Consider the following 17,945-nt stretch of genomic DNA (forward strand, 5'->3'; position numbering starts at 1 on the left):
ACAATGATTTCTTCTTTCCTGGAATGAACCTTAGATTGGGAGAAGATGGGCATTATGCATAATTCAAGTCAAATATATTGCATGTCCAATTGTGACACGTGCCATGGAGAAGAGCAAGGAAAGAAAAGGGAGTGCAGTAGTGGGAAGTGCAATTTAAATTGGGTGATTGGAGAAGACGTTTTGAGTAAAGATGGGAAATAGCCATGTGGGTATCTGGAAGAGGCATGGTCAAGGCAAACAGTGCAAAGGCCCTGAGGTGCTAGTGAGCCTGGCATGCTTGGACGACCGCAAGAAGGCTGCAAATGAGGAATAGTCAGGGAAGAAGAATGAGAGTAATAAAGGATGAAGTCAGAGAGGTAATGTGGTCAGTTCATGTGGGGCCTTAAAGGCCGATGTGACGATTCTGTCTTCTCCTTTGAGTGACATAGGAAATAACTGGAGGATTTGGGGTACAGGAGCAACCTGATCTTGCTTTTAAAAGAATCACTCTGGGGCGCCTGGGTGGCTCAGTCATTAAGCGTCTGCCTTCAGCTCAGGTCATGATCCCAGGGTCCTGGGATCGAGCCCCACATCGGGCTCGCTGCTTAGCAGGAAGCCTGCTTCTCCCTCTTCCACTCCCGCTGCCTGTGTTTCTGCTCTTGCTATCTCTGTCAAATAAATAAATAAAATCTTAAAAAAAAAAGAAAAGAAAAAAAGAAAAGAATCACTCTGCTTGCCTAAAGGGGAATAGATTGAAGGTGGGTACGAGAGGAAACAGAGACAGGTGAGGAGGCCAGGGAGACTAATATAGCGAAGTTAGTAGTTTAGGCAAGGCTGTTGGGCAAGGTCAGGCTTGACTGGTGGATTAGATGTGATGTGAGAAGAAGAGAAGATTTAAAGGTGAGTCAGGCTTTGGAGCCTGAGCAAAGGAAAGGATGGAGTTCTTAGTCCCTGAAACGGAAAGATAGCAAGCAACAGGCATGGGGGACATCGGGCATTCAGTTTGGCATGTATTAAGCTTAAGATGCTCGTTAGATCTCCAAAAGGAGAAGTTGAGTATGTAGTTGGGTGTATGAGTCTACAGCTCAGGGGGGAAGCCAGTGTAATTCACATACACACACGGTATTTCAATTTACAAAGTTCAGTGAGTCAATGAGATCATTAGCACATGAAGCCATGGGGAGAATAAGTGGTCCCAGGACTAAGCCTCGACACTCCACTGCTGAGATGCAACCAGAAGAGGGAATGAAAAAGGGGCAGTCAACGAGGTCTGCAAATTCTAGACGAGGGTGGTGTCCTTGAACTATTTCAAGAGGAATGAGTGGTAACTGCAAAAAATGCTACAGAGACATCAAACTCTGAGTTGGGACTCTAAAAAGTTTGGCTTAAACAAGAGAGAAAAGTGGGTCACCTGGCTGGATTAGTCAGTAGAGCATGTGACTCTTGATCTCGGGATCGGGATGGTGAGTTTGAGCCCCATACTGGGTGTAGAGATTACTTTAAAAAAAGAAAATCAGGGGTGCATGGGGGGCTTAGGAGGTTAAGCATCTGCCTTGGGCTCAGGTCATGATCCCAGCGTCCTGGGATCAAGCCCCGCATCAGGCTCCCTGCTCAGTGGAGAGCCTGCTTCTCGCCCTCCCGCTGCCACCCCCTGCTTGTGTTCTCTCGCTCTCAAATAAATAAAGAAAATCATTAAAAATAAAAAAGAAAATCATAAAAACATGCAAAAAATAGATAAATAAATAAAACCTAGCAAGGAGAGAGAAATGTGAAGTGGTTGCCAGTTGTTGCAAAGGTCAAACACCCATAGATGTTGTTTAGATTTTATTGACTATGATGTGAACCGCTCAGGATTTCCTCTAATTACCTTTTCTCTTGGTCATTCTAGTATTTTTACAGACATTTAAATTGCTTTCAACAATATTTTCGTGCTTAACTCAAATAAAATCTGATTTCGAAAATCGAATCCATTGGGTATTTGAGGCCAAATCATTGACATTACAAATGGACTCCTGGTTTTACAAAATGATGTACCACAAATGAGAAGCACACTGATTTAATTTACAAAAATTTTACTTATCTGTTGCCTTTCAAAACCCATCTGCTGCATAAATTGAGGCACAGAGGTCTTCCTAACAGATGACTTCGAAGTTGTAATGGGAACCTCTGCAATAACAAATTCATCATGTCCAGAGCATGCCCTCGCAAGAGTTCATTTTGTTATTGGTTCTACTTTTCTAAGCTCAGTGATGCTCTCAAAAGCAAATGGGTGCCATTTTGCCTGAATCAAGACCTTTAAGTTTCCAAAGAAGAGAATGTCAAATGCCTGTTTCAAGTTAATCATCTATACCTATCGATTTGTTACTTCTGATGGGTACATTGTAACATTTATCCTTCCTTTTTTCCTGAAACATTCAACTTACTTCAAGTAACTACATATATCACTTAAAATTAAACTAATATCATTATATCATGATCAAAACATACATATGTGTGTGTGTGTGTGTGCGTGTGTGTGTGTGTGTGTGTGTGTGTGTGTGTATGAGGCATGTCATGCTCTGGGAATTATGAGAAATAAGCTTTTTTACGTTATCCTCTTTTTCAAGTCTGGTCTCTGTGATGTAGCTATTTTTCTTCCACAGCTGATATAACATTTATGTGGGGGGAGATTTCTAATTTTACTTTGCTGGTGTATAAATGTGTCATTTCATACAACTAGCTGTTTTTCTTTGTTGTAACTTCTTTCTTTCTGTTTTAGCCTGAGGCTTTCCTCTTTATTTGATCAGTAGAGTTTATATCATATTCTAGGCAGCACTTCTTCCCAAGAGAAAAACAGGGTTTCAAATTGCTACTCATGATTCCTAAGGCAAACTGAAAGGGCGCTGCCTGAATTAATGTTTTCTTTACTGTTTTCAGTGCTTATTGGTTTTATTTCCATTACCTGATGGATACATTTATTTTCCACCTTTTAATATCGTTCTCTCCCTATGACTGCCAATTATTTCTTTTGTCTTGATTATTTATCGCGAGTAGTTGGATGGAAAAATAATCCATGTGATAACTTGGTGGCAAAATTTGAATTAAATTCCCAACAAATAACAAAGGTTCTTGGGGGGGGGGGCGAGTTCAATTTTCTTTTGGTTGGCTTCTGAGATGGATGCTGCATTTAAGGAAAGAGAGTTGGCGTCTATGTTTTCCACCATTATTCACAGCTTACGTGGATTACATTTACCATTTAAATACAGGGCCTCTTTTTAAGAATATTTCTGCACGGGGCTGCCTGACAAAACAATGTATTAGCTACACTTAAATATTCCCTGTGCACATTCATCCCCAAATTTAAAAGAAAATATGCACCACCACAGAACACAGTAGAAATATTCAATTACTTCTGATACGACATTAGTTTCTCTTACACCAAAAGCAAAAGAGGTACTCTACAATACACTCTCATGATAATAATCTCTCCAAGAGAAAGAATTTTAAAAATAAAATATTAAGTTCTTATCAAATGTGAATGGAAGCTAAAAGAGAAGCAATATAGACATCCTTAGAGTCAAGAGTAGAGCCAAGAACAGGGGTCAGGATCCAGGACCCTCTTCCCAAGAAACAAGCAAAGCTCCTGCAGCCCCAGTCCTGGGGAGACGGTGAATCCAGGTGGAATCATTTCCAAAATGGGGATAAAGTTCAAGGTCCATTTTCATGCCAGCCTTTGGTCAACTAAATTTTTAGTAGCAATAGTTTTTTAAAAAAATGTTTTCAAGTCATCTCATGATTTTACTTTTACTTGTCACTAATCTACTATTGGATAAAAAGATCCTCAAAGTTCTCCCTGCTATACTTGAGTAGTTGTTATGAGAATATTAACTAAACCACTGCAGTTCAAACAAGGCCCATCTGTCCTAGCCATAAATTGCCAACAAAGTATAAAGATATCTTGGGTTGAAATGCTAAGCTCTGTACTATCTTCTCACGATAACCCATTTTCACAGTATGGATTTGAATGTAACTTGTCTCAGGACCAAATACCATAACCCATCCACAGGTTAGAAGGTCAGATGGATACCTGTTTCAAGAGAATCCACTTAACCCTATGGCTCACGTCAATTTAAGGCTAAATTTGGATGATGGATGAATGGGTCTTAACCTTTTCTCCTTAATACACCGTAATTCATAACTACTCTGAGGATGTGAGTACACTTAATTCTTCTTCCGTTACCCTAAAATGAAGTACATTGGTAGGGAAGTGCCATTGTGTTTCACCGATTATAAATTAAAATAATAAAATTAATGTCAAATGTCATTTCAGCATATGCTTTATTACTACGGTAACCCATAGGTAACTGACTTGGTAAGAGTGCAAATTACATATTCAGCTATTTAAAGACGTCAATGAAAGTCATTTAATCAAGCTTCTCATTGCCTGTGCTGTGTAATCAAGACGACCCGATTAAAGTCAAAGTCAGAAAGCCATAAGCTCCCCTCTGCTGTCTGGCATGTCTCCTTTCAAGTTCAGCCTGGCTCATGGCTATAGGTTATATTTTGTAAGCATATTAAAAGAAATCTGTTTCCTCGAGGAGACGGTACAGGATTAATTTTACTCACAAAAATGCAAAACAGAGAAGGTTGATTTCTTCATTTAGGCTTCAAATGCCAACATTGGAAGAACCAGAACAAATCTGCATCCCACAAAGAGAGACTAGGAGACACTTTTGATCATATGTCCCAGCCCCTGCCACAAGCCTGTATCCCAGACTACTCCGTGGTCAGTTGGAGTCAGGTTAGAATCGGACTCCTGGGCTTTACTCCCTTCCAGGCTGCGTACAGAGCACAGGGCGGCCTCCACCTTCCCCCACCCCCAGCCCGTCACCCAGTCTTCCATCCCGATGCAGAGGCGACTTCCCAACGTCAACTTCAGGGGCTCCTGGGGGACTGTCCGATGATACGCCCTTTCATGACCCAATACCAGTCCATATACAACCAGGTACACGGGATGCTCTCCCCACTGAATTCCAGATGGATCCACACTTCTCCAGACCGTCTTCAACAGCCACTTAAGCCAAACCAGACTGTGCTTTCAGCTGACATGAAGCAAGTGAAGTGAATTAACCTACCTGTCTTTTGAGAGTGAGCTGTGGTAACATAGGGGCACTGAGATAGAGAATTCTGTGTTAGGAAACACAGAAACACAAGCCCGAGAATCAGTTTGCCTGCGAGATTTACATGAGTAATGCTTATTAATGTGATCTTAATAAGAAACAAATTGACATAAAGCCTCTCTCTTATTCCCAAGCAGCTTCACCAGCAGATGGAGAGAGCTCTTCAGTCACTCCTGAAATACCTGGAAAAGCCACAGGCCGTGTTGCCCTGGCAACATTCTAGAAGAACAAATCTTGACCCAGATGAGAGCGGAAGGCAGGTAATGTGGAATTTACAAAGCAGAATGAAGCCTCTCCAGGAAAAGACGGTGTAACTGTGTGCAACTGTTAGACCCCTCGTTCTTCACTCTGGGCATTACTTATAGCGATTCTCAATCCCAGGCTGGGTTGCTGTACTTTTTTCAGAGGGCTGAGCTTCCTCCACCAGCCCTCCAGGGGCACAGAGATCCAAGCCAGTTCAGCAAGATTTCCAGTATGGGGGGAACAGAGCTCCTAGCTCCCCAGGCTCCATGCATGAAGCGCAAGGGGGCCGGCATTAGTGAAGATGAAACACGAGGAGGGGTGACAGGCCTGGGGGAGTGGGGGGTGGGGTGGGGTGGGACATGAGAGCCATAGTCAGGATGAATACACCTCCTTCCGCAGTGTGCCAATGGACCCAGAGGGGGTGGCCAGGCATGGCCTGAAAATGCCACCTAGGAACTACAACACCTCAGAGACCACCAACACAATGATCAGGGTTTGTGGGCAAGAATCCAGACACCCCTCTTCCAAACACCTTGAGGTCATGTGCCCCCTCCAGAGAGCTTCCAGGAGAAAAGTGAGAAAGGCAAGGAACTTGGCCAGCCAGAATTGCACCAAGTCAAAATTACCTAACCCTAGATTATTCAGAGAAAATCTATCTTCAGTTTTCTCTAACCGATCTCATCTCCCTCTTGAGACCTTAGACACGGCCTGCAAGAACAGAACCTCAATTTTAGTTGAGTCAGATAAAAGTAGTCTGCTTTGATGGTGACATTTACAAATTCTCTTTGGATAACTCCATTGTGAACCTGGGCTTATGTAATTTTGTGATCTTGCTCTGCATGTGTCTGTGTGCATACAAGTAGCTCTCTAATACACACACACACACACACACACACACACTCATAATAACATAAAGGAAGAGAAAGAGAGATCTGACTCTACAAGGATACCAAAATTTAAAGTGATTCTTTATGGAAAATAGGTTTCTGGAAATGCTGTTCCTTTTTTCTTTCTGCTGATTCATATTTTCTAAATTTAGTATAATAAACCTACTTTTTAATACTATATAATTCATCTAAAAAGAATTATTTAAAAACATAAGTTAGTGAGAATGCACTGTTTCTCAGGGGGTGTCTCTCTTTATATTCTATATAGTCATCCAATCTTTTGCCTGATACATTCTGTAAAGCACCAAAGATAGAAAGAAGGTCAACTCCTCTGGTTTGCCTGGATCCCTGACCTGCAACTGACCATAACTGACCAAATGAAAATAAAGGTTCCAAACCAACACTGGTTCAACCTATCCAAGTGTGACAATGACAGATATCTCCATTTATCATGCCAAAGTTTATCGTCCCTCAAATTATCAAACTCTGTCTAGGTACAGTCTCCTACTGGGCACTACATGGCCATGCATCTTCTAGAAATTCTCTTTACTCCAAGAAATATCTGGGGAGAGATAATTGCATTCTGACCGTTGTCCAAAGACTCCCCCAGACACAACTGGCCCAAATGCTTATCGTCGTAAATACACACACTCAGTACCATGTTAGAGCTTGAGGGTACAGGCGATCAAGATCATCTTGCACTGTTTCCACCATTGTGCACAGTCTAGGGCTTCACCAAGCTCTCACCCTTTTCCAGATGCAGCCTTAAAACCTGACCAACCAAGAGACTGAAAGTGCCGTATTTCTGATATCCACAACTACACATTTATGACATAATCACGACTGCCATTGCCTGTGTCGAGATTTCACCCTAACAGAATGGGTGAGGCAGAACATGGAGAAAAAAATCACATTTTTTTATATGGTGGTCTTACTTTCATTTTTTCCGTCAATAGGCCACAGCCCGAAAGACTGCAGAAAATATATATTTAAGATGAAGTTCGAGCCACACACTATCAATCCCTGAACATACAAACACTCTGAGAGATAACATGCAACACCTCATTCCACATAATTAAAGCTTATTGGAGCCTGCCTTGATTCTAGCAGTGGAGAATCCAAAGCTCTTATCTGACAGGTTAATGAGGATGTGAAATGAATAGTATTCCTAATGAGGGTCTTTAGAAATTAATCATATCATATTATTATTAACAACTGCAAAAGCTAAACTTCCAGAGATTAGATTACATAGGATAATTTTAAAATGTGAGCAAGCCAGTATTAAAGTGACAGAAGGCTATTTCCAAGTGGGAATAATAAGATATAAAGCATAGAATAAAAAATAAGAACGGGTAATGCAATTAAGATGTTCCTTCATCTCAACGTCTCTGTGTATTTGAAAGTGTAATATTTCATTTAATAATAGTTTGTGCTGTTGTTTTTATCTTCTGCCTTACAGACTAAAAGAAAGAAGAAAAAAAGAATAGAAGCTGGGAGAATGTTTTGATGATGTGAAAAATGAAGTACAAAATGGAACGATCCTGTTTACTCAGTAAATAGGCTTCCCTCTAACACAAGGCATCACATACATTTCCGAGTTCTTCAACTGACTCCTTTTTCTTGGGTTCTCAAAACTGAGAATGTGAGCTGAAAACAAGGGTTGGTAGGTTTTCAAAGACAAAACACCCACACAGTCACCACCCCTGTCCGAGTGCGTGATCAAGGACCAGCCGCCAAGCACTTACCATCAAACCCCTACAGAGTTTTGAAATACTCTCTTCCTGGGGAGCCTGGGTGGTGCAGCTGGTTAAGCAGCCAACTCTTGACTTTTGCTCAGGTCATGATCTCAGGGTTGTGAGATCAGGCTCCACACACTGCACTGAGTCTGCTTGAGATTCTCTTTCTCTCCCTTTGCCCCTCCCACTCACGCTTGCATGCTCTATTCCCCGCCCCTAAAATCAACAAATCTTTTTTTTAAAAAAAGGAAAAAATAAGTTCTTACTTCCTAGTAGGGAACAAGGAGGCAGATTTTACTAAACACGCATTGTCATTCATTTGGGATCAGTGAATGAGCACCTAGTGTATAGTGGAACTCCTAGTGATGGGAAAGATATGAACCAAGACAAAAAATGAGTTTCAAAGAAGCAAAAGAAGGCAAAGAGCAGTTAAAGACAGTATTTACATGGTGGCCACATTTCGCCATCATCCTAAGATCACTGTGAAGCTATTTAAGGACTGGGAGTAGGGGCAATGTGTAACACAACCAAGCAGGCATTTTGAAAACTACCCCTGCCTGCAACATGAATAGGATGAGCAGTCCGGGAAGGACCAAGTGTAGGTACAGAACGTTTAAGAGACTCTAGCAGCAGTTCAAGAACAAGGGCTTGGTACTCGGTATCTAGAACTAGAAGAGAAAAGATTGGAAAAAACGAATGAAATTCAAGAGATCTTGAAAAGGTAAACAAACAGGGCATGGTGATGAGTTGAAGATGATACAGGAATGAGATCTTTCATATCCACTCTGTAAAAGAATTTCCTGAACAGCCCTGTGAGGTTACAATTAACGTCTTTGATCCCAAATGTCCATTGACAGATGAATGGATAAAGAAGATGTGATATATACATACATTGTATACAATGGAATATTGCTCAGCCATCAAAAAAGGATTAGAACCTTACCATTTACCTCAATGTGGATGGAACTGGAAGGTATTCTGCTCAGCCAAATAAGTCAATCAGAGAAGGACAATTATCATATGGTTTCACTCCTATGTAGAATATAAGAAATAGGGCAGAGGATCATAGGGGAAGGGAGGGAAAACTGAATGGGAAGAAATCAGAAGGGAGAAAAACCATAAGAGACTCTTAGCTCCAGAAAACAAACTGAGGGTTGCTGGAGGGGAGGTGGATGGGGGAATGGGGTAACTGGGTGATGGGCATTAAGGAGGGCATGTGATGTGATGAGCACTGGGTGTTACATGCAACTGATGAATTACTGAATTCTACATCTGGAACTAATGATGTACTCTCTGTTGGCTAATTGAATTTAAACTAAAAAAAAAAAAAGATGATTGTCTTTGTAAGTGTAAAAGCAAAGATTCACAAGGGCAGGAACTCAGTAGAGGACAAAAGTCAGATTTCTGACCCAGGTCTGTCAGAGTTGGAAGCCCCTCTATCTTTCCAGAGGACACGCTTCGTGTGAAGCAGAACATGACCTTCACCACTGTCACCCACACATATGGGAACATTCTCTTGCTATGTCGGTCCTTCTGACTGCTCTGATCCCAGTTTCACTCACAGGACTAACCCTTAATACCATACTTCCTACTCCATCAGGAAACATAAACCCTGTGATATCCAGGTTCCCATACCACTACTTTAAAACAACAACAACAACAACCACAACAAAAAACAAGATCCCTCCATTGGCTTTGTAAAGGATAACGACGATTCTTTTTCCCATTGTCCTTTATACATGTACCTTATTCTTCTTCCTCCCGCATTAGCTAGACTCATTTTTTCTTTGTAGTATACATCCACTGGTTTGCTTTTTATACAGAAGCAAAATTAAATGTCTCCCTCACTCCCTTGCTTTAGTCTTTTCCGTTTTCTCCCCTCTTCTACTAATAACCGTCTCAGCAATCTCCTTCAGTTCTTTGGCATATTTCAAACCATATACAAAATCAGGAGAGCCAGTTAATTATATAGCTTTTCCCACACACTCCACTTCTCTTCCTTATATTATTACCTGTTCCTAAGTTCCCAAGATTTACTGATCTCATTCCTTGATCAGTAATGTCACCTGTAATATTTGTGTGTCTCTTTTAAATGTATGATGAGCCAGTCAAATTTCTTCAGGGATTGAAATGATTTTTTTTTTGTTTTGTTTTGAAGCAAGGGGGCACATTTCCAACTACAGAGTGAACTTTGGCAGCTATTCTCAGCTCACCAAATACAGCCACAGGACCTCTTGGATGACCATCCATCTTTCTGGGCCACGCTGACACATTAAACGTGTTGGGTGAGTGAGGGTCGGCATCGAAGGGACTTCAGGGCTGGAATAAACCATGGTCTGGCCTCTGAGAGTCTGTCCACTTTGTCCATCAGCATGTCTTTCTGACCTAACCACATTTTTCAGGTTTTTAAAAATGCAAATTCAAGGCTTCCAGGATGATTTTTCTCATCCTCCCTTTGCATATCTGCTCCACAAGTTCTTAACTCACAAAACAAACCACCTGGTGTCATCGTATCACCCATTTCTCCAGGAGACAGTCGGTAAGCACCCACTGAAGGTGACAGGGATAAAACTCCTTCCTTGGAAGTCCTTTTGCATTTACGTTCTAGATTAGGGTTTCTCAAATTTCTGTGTGTGCTTCAATCACCTGGGGACCTTGTTAAAACACAACTTGATTCAGGAAGTCTAAGGTGAAGGCCAAGAGCCAGCACTTCTAACAAGTTCTCGGGGGAATGATGATATCGCTGGTCTAGGGACCACACTCTGGGTGGTAAAGTATCCCAGGCACAGAGCGCGTTCTAACTCTCACACAGCAAAGTAACAATAACATGTTTGAGAGCACATATGGCAACGCCGCGTAGTAGTAACCACATACCACCACCATTCAACCAGTACATGACTTTGCCCAAGGTATTCAATCTCTCTTCCCCAATTTTTCTCATCTATAACCTCAAAATAAAAATATGACCTACTTAGGGCACCTGGGTGGCTCAGTTGGTTAAGCATCCGCCTTTGGCTCAGGTCGTGACCTCAGGGTCCTGGGATCGAGCCCCATGCCGGGCTCCCTGCTTAGCAGGGAATCTGCTTCTCCCTCTCCCTCTCCCTCTGTGTGTTCTCTCTTTCTCTCTCAAATAAGTAAATAAAATATTTTTTTTAAAAAATGACCTACCTGAGGGGCGCCTGGGTGGCTCAGTTCGTTAAGCGACTGCCTTCGGCTCAGGTCATGGTCCTGGAGTCCCGGGATCGAGTCCCGCATTGGGCTCCCTGCTCGGCGGGGGGTCTGCTCCTCCCTCTGACCCTCCCCCCTCTCATGTGCTCTCTCTCTCATTCTCTCTAAAATAAATAAATAAAATCTTTTTTAAAAATAAATAAATAAAAAATGACCTACCTGATATGTTAGGATTAAATGTACAAATACATAAAGAGAGCATATCTTAGTGCTGGGCACATAATAAATCCTCAGTAAATACCAGTTGCTACCATCATCATCACTGTCTCCATTTATTAAAGTCAGAATTTGTGTTTTCTATCTCACTGAATCCTCAGAACATGCCATATAATATCCCTTTATAGTGATGGTAGGGTGTAGAGAGGTTGATGTCAACTTTGTTGGGTGATTTTTGAATTTCTTTCAATGTGAACAGTATTTTTCTACAAAGTTCTTCAATAGGTAATAACCTGTCCATGAGAATCCACTCCCCCTGTTTTGACCACCTAAAAAAGTGTGAACTATTGGGGTGAGTGCATATTATTATACGTAAAAAAATAGAAACAATGAATTTCTTTCTATTGTTCAAAAAAACACATGTATAATTTAACTTCACCTCTATTAACAGTACTGGGCGGTAAGTAAACAGTAAGGATGAACTAGAGTCAGAAACAGCCCCCAGAGGAAATCTATTTGCAATACTAAGTAATGAATAGCTGCGGAAACAAAGAGCCCAGGTTCACAGAGATGAGTCGGGTGGTCCCAGAACAGGAGAGGATCTTCATCCTGGTCAGAGCGTCCATCAGATGTCATAGTCTGGCTTCTTACGTGGCTGCCCGCTCCCCCTGGAGCAACCATTCCAAGAGACCCGGGCACAACCTACAAGCCTTCTTAATGTACTTCCAAAGGCAGGCAGTGGCACTCCCACCTCATTCTATTAGCAAGCCCAGATTCAAATGATGGGGATGACCACAGGGCTCAATTCTAGGAGGTTACGCTCGACCAGGGAGGGAGCTATCTTGGAAGAGTAGCCACCACGAGCCCAAAAGCTTCTGAAGTAAGTCCCATCCACATGTGCAGGGAAGAAGGAACAGGACATACCACCTTTTACCAACATGGACTCCTGCCAAGGTCGGATGGGCGAACAACCAAACAACAAACACGTCTTGTGAATGCTCCTGCAGGTGTTCAGCCTTCAAAATCTTTGGGCAAAACTGTCTATTAAGAAGGAAGAAAGTTACAACTTTTTGTTAAGATTTGGAAATTCATAATCCAAATGAAAGACATTCTAAGGCCAGAGAGGGTATAAAACAATCACGACGGTAAGAAGTTAAAATAAGCTATCACCTCAGGGGCTCCCCTCACCTGGTCTTCACTGAACAGAGTCTGGACACAAGAATGTTCACTCACCCCTAAATGTTTTTCCTTAAAGAAACGCTTAGGTAGCCAAAATTGTGCAGAAATATGTTATCTGTTTCCTGAATAATGAAATAAGACCAAAATACAAGCCTGACGATTACTGATGTTCTTCTTTAAAAAAAAAAAAAAGCTGTATTAAACCATTTGTAAAAGAAGTCTCATAGGAGAGGGAAAAAACAAGGCTGCTCCTGCTTTATCTTCAAGACTCTCCCCACCCACCCCTACCCCGCCTGCCATTTCCCAGAGAAACAAACCAAGAGCCACAGATTTTCAAGAGCACACCCAAGAGCTCCCCAGCTACAACCTGGACTGGATTTGGGCTCTGAGTCACATTGTCAAGCCAGATATTTTCTTTTTCAGCTATGATTTTGCATCCCTTATCTTTCCCGCCCATTCATAAGTAGGATAATTAAAACTGACTAAGCGTCCGCTGGACATAAAGTGCTCTTTCCAAAAATCGCTTATCTTCTTTTTGCCATAAAGCAAAAACCAGAAATACAGAGTCGTCTCCACTGTCATTTATTTATAAACCCATCTAGTTAGGAAGGTCACAAATGTGCTTGGTATAGACTGCTCAGATGGTTCTTCTGTCTCCTGCACACAGGGCCCTAGCGTATCATTTCTGCATACAGTGACAAAATATTTCCGAGAATGGTTTAGAACTCATAAAGTGTGCATCTATTACTTCACGTTACCTCTTCTGTCCAGTAGCATCTTATCCTTCAAGAAATTACCCTTTTTGGATTTAGTGGGACTGTACTGGCCTTCTGTTCAGGCATAGGCAGATGACCCAGGCAAATCAAAGAGAGAGCATTCTATCCCCTAGCCTTCGAGATGCTACCTTCAGAATCTAGCTGCAAGAGTGCAGTTTCTTTTCCAGAATCAACAGGGAGTCTGGGGGCATGAAGCTCTCTCTCTTTAGGGTAGTGGAAGCTGGGAGCTTGCAGGGACCTCTCTGACGCATGTACAAGAATTCTGCCAAAGAAAGAAGCCAACACAGAGGAAAGAGCGGAGCTGATGAACAGGGATGGCATGACGTAGAGTTCGGTGACATCATCTGAACCTCTAGGTCTAGCCAGGTCTAAGCCACTATAGCCCTAGACTAATTTCATGAACCAATAAATTACCCTTCCCACCCCTATTTATAGTGATTTTAGGATGTGTTTCTATCATTTGCAGCTATAAAGTCTGGATGAATAGACAATTGCTCTAGGTCGAATCAAATCAAGGCATTTGACTTATGATCACAGTACCAACAGTAAAGGCCGAGAAGAATCCATCATTTGGGCAGTACCAATGGGATGAGCCTGCCAAAAGCTTACAGTCAGCCGAGCTGGTGGAGGGAGCACTGGGGCTACCATGTGACTAAAGTGGCCCGGGCATTGAGGACTCTCTTTGTTCTTCCTCTTCATTACCTTGATCAGTCAGAGTTGCAGGGTCCTGGATCCCAGGACCCACCCCATATGGCTTCAACAAATATCTTTTAATAAAGGGATTACTCACAGAAGGGTGAGCAGGATTAACAAGGGATAGGGTACCCAGAGACTAGTTAATAATTGGGAAGGCTTTACCACCCCTGCGTCACCAACGCCCAGAGAGCTAGAGTCCTGGAGGGGCCACCCGCAGGAGCTGTGACCATGGAGGGAGAGAGGGAGCAAGGCAGAACGATCCCAATGCCTCTCTCCTTCTGCGCTCTGATCTCCTGCCAGTGTGTCTCATCGGCCAAACTCAACTGAAAGCCAGCTGGCTCCCGAGGCTAATGCTGCAGACCGAAAACAGCCAGCTCCCTTGGCCAGAGAGCAGCACAGAGAAAGACCCTGAAGTAGGACAAAAGAGAATAACCGGGAAACAGAACCACCCTTATTTTGATGATCTCATATAACACATAAGAAACCATTAGGAAAAGAGGTGAAAGTACTTTGTGACCCTACGTGCCTCCCCATATGACCATGTTCACCTTCCAGAATTTCTTTCCCACCTTTGTTCACGCGACTCCGTAGCATCGCTTTTGGGATGGTTTTTAAAACTTTAAAGTATCTCATTCTCTCTCTTACCATTAGCACACAAACCTTTTTGCTCTGGGTTTTCTCGCTCGTTCCCTAGATAGCCTTATACGCTAAAAACACAGAAGGAAACAGAAAAGGACCAGGGTCCCTCTGAAGGCAGGGTGAGAATGACAAAGGCCTCGAAGTGTTTGATGTTCCTCACACTCTGTGAAGAACAAATGCACCCAAGTGTATGGTCTTTAACAAGATAAACGCACACGCTAGGATGTTGTGCTTTGTTTTCGTGCCTTCTCAACATAAATCTTCAGGCAGACATTTCTCCTTAATGCATACGGTATACAGGAAATTGTTTTTTGGCTATAAAAATGTATTAACAGCTCCAAAGGAGCAATTACACCATGTATTGTAAATGCACATTAAGACTAATACACCACACTTATCGAATCCTCAGTGAAATTCAGGGCTGTGGTATCTCGAGTCCAAAGGTGACTCAGATTAGTTCAAGAAATAAGACCCCAGGGGGAGAGGGCTTTCCCCTGTTGAGTCAATTACAATGATACAGGTATAAAGCAAGAACCTGATCCCATTTTGTTGCTTTTTAAAGCCTCAGCATCTAGAATGAGGCTGTATGCACAAAGGACTGTTTATGCCAATACCTTCCCATGGTGAATTTCAGCAGCCCTCTGACGCGGGGAGCCTCTCGCACTCAGAAGTCATTGTGTCTCATGCAGACAGCCAGTCAATTACTGAGGCTCTATGCCCGGTTTTAGAGTAGACTTTATTTATTACCCTTGTTATGGCCGGGATATGGAGGACCCTAACCATAATGTGTGAAATCAGATTCTTCTACTGTTGCATTACAAATCTCATTGGATACAGTGAATTTACTTTATTCAGGTCCATTCTGGATTAACGGGAAGGGAAATATGGATTTTTTTTCATCCATATAAACAATGAGGACTTGTTAGAGACTTGTTTCTGATGTTTATGGATTTCTCTTTAGTGCATACAGCCTATGGAAAATTGTTTTTAAGCAATAAACAATAATTGTATTTGGGGACACAGAGGTGCTCGTGCCATACTGCATTCAGCCTGCTGATAAATTTCTCTGCCTCTTTTTTTTTTTTCTTATGCAGACATAAAACTACACAGACAAACAATAAATTTCCCTCCCTCCACGGCAACCTTTTCCTCTTCCACTTTATTTTCCACTGCATTTCTCGACTGATATTACCTTTTTAAATTGCTAAATATAAATATTCCACAATGAACGTCTGTAATTAGGATGTCTGCTCCCCTTCAAGGACTTGTTAGAAAGAGAAAGAGCTTTCATCTAAAGCAAATGCACAGAGCTAGAAGTTAATTAGAAATTAACCATATATCCTGGCTAAATCATTTATGCTAAGCCATGTGTTACTGTAAAAATAATATACATTTACAGTGACTATTGTAAACATAAAATAATTAACAATAAAAGGGAAGATATTATCCCTTAATAGAATCCTTTTACAAAGACCAGTTTAATTTTCTCTCTCATAATACTGAATGATAACCCGGGGTCTCCGCTTTATATCTAAAGCACAAAGGTTCTTTTAGTGTCTCCCCCCCCCACACCCCCCCCCCCGGTTCATTCCTCCCTTGTCCTCGCTCCCATTTTCTTCCTCCTCTGCACACAGACAGACCTGTTCCCTGATTTACCTGTTTAACACAGTTTTCCTTCTCCTTCCATTTTTCTCCTGTTTTTGGCTTTTTCTCTCTTTTCCTCTTCCATTTTGTTCTTTTAATAGAAAAAAATGTATGTATTTCTATTAAAAGAAAAAAAAACTGGATCCACACCTAAATCTCACGAAACGTTTTTCTTCCCACCCAGCCTGGTCTCTGGCCCCTCTCTCTCCTTTATCCCCTCTCCCCCCTTGGCTTTTTACAAAATCTTGTTTGAGCTGCTCAAGAAAAAAAAAAAGCCCTGAGATCTAGACAGGAAAAACAGCATATTTCAATTCTCTCTCACTTCCCTTCCATTCTACTAGCAAGGACATAAAGGTCAAAAATGGGCCAACCCTGGAGCGCTCTCTCAACCTACTGAGGGGCCCTGAACTCAACTCGAATGCTGAGACACAGGTTTGGCTCCCGGGGTGAACACATAGAAGGTAGTAGAATTCTACAACAACCCTTTCGGGAATAGGATCCCTGCATCCATCTACTTCTGCATGCATAGTCAGCATTAAGTATAATCTAATGAAGTGTCTTTTGTGTCTAAAATGCAGTTACCTGAGAACTCTCCTTACAAAACCTTCATTGAATTTTTTTCCCATTCATGTCTGGCAGCCACAAATACTGTGTTGCTTTTGCATGGCTGGTGTAGGTGTTGTTAACGGACCCTTCACATCCATTTAAATGCAAATCTCCATGCAAATAATCACTTGGAGGAGGGGGGAAAAGAAGAGAGAACGTGTTTAGCTGAAGACAAAGCTGGGGGGATAATTGAAAGCATGAATAGGGTGTCATTGGAGGGCTGCACAATAAAAAAACCTCCTCTGCACGCAAATGAAAACACATTAACGAGACCACAGAGGATTCCTCAATAGGTTCTTACAGTACTGTTGTATGTAAACATGATTCCCAGCAGGTGAAACAAAATGAATGAATCTGGAGGAAAATGCGCCCATGTGTCTGGGAGAAGTCAAAGGTCGAAGGGGTTGTACAGAAAAGGCACGTGATCGATGCCCCAGATCCCAACCGTGGACAAAGACACAGGCCTCCTCCAGAAATCTAAAATCTGGAACCAAACAGCTCATTGTCCAAATGACCTGATTATTAAATAATGCTGCGGGGCTCATGTTTTCAACAGAAGAGTAGGAAATGAGCTGGGACTGAATAAATATCATTCGACTTGACAACAGCAACTTTGGAGGCTGAATGTGGCTCTGGGGAGGGCCGGATGGTGATCCCAGGGAAATCTTCAATTTGCACTCTTTGCAAAGAAAACGTTACATCAACAAAGGTTAAGTGCTGGCATTAAGAAACACAGAATGGCCTAGAGCTTCCCAGTTATTTCTATTTTAAGTACTTCTCCAAGTTTCCCTTGGACGCCATCAAAGGAGTTGACAAGAAACCAAGGAAGTTGCAAAATAACAAGGCCAGAGGGCTGGTAATGGTGTATGAAGGGAAAAAAATGATCTGCTCATGTCATGTATTTCCAAATGAATAAACCTATCTGTGACACATGTTGTTATATTTGAAAAAAACACTTTAGTTTCCTTGTAAGTTCCACGATTTGCAAATGCTGTCTGTTTGACAGCGCCAATAGAG

Source organism: Eumetopias jubatus, unplaced genomic scaffold (genome assembly GCF_037043125.1).
Source record: "Eumetopias jubatus isolate StellerSeaLion01/CBP00866 unplaced genomic scaffold, mEumJub1_p1.0 scaffold_5, whole genome shotgun sequence".
Taxonomy (NCBI): domain Eukaryota; kingdom Metazoa; phylum Chordata; class Mammalia; order Carnivora; family Otariidae; genus Eumetopias; species Eumetopias jubatus.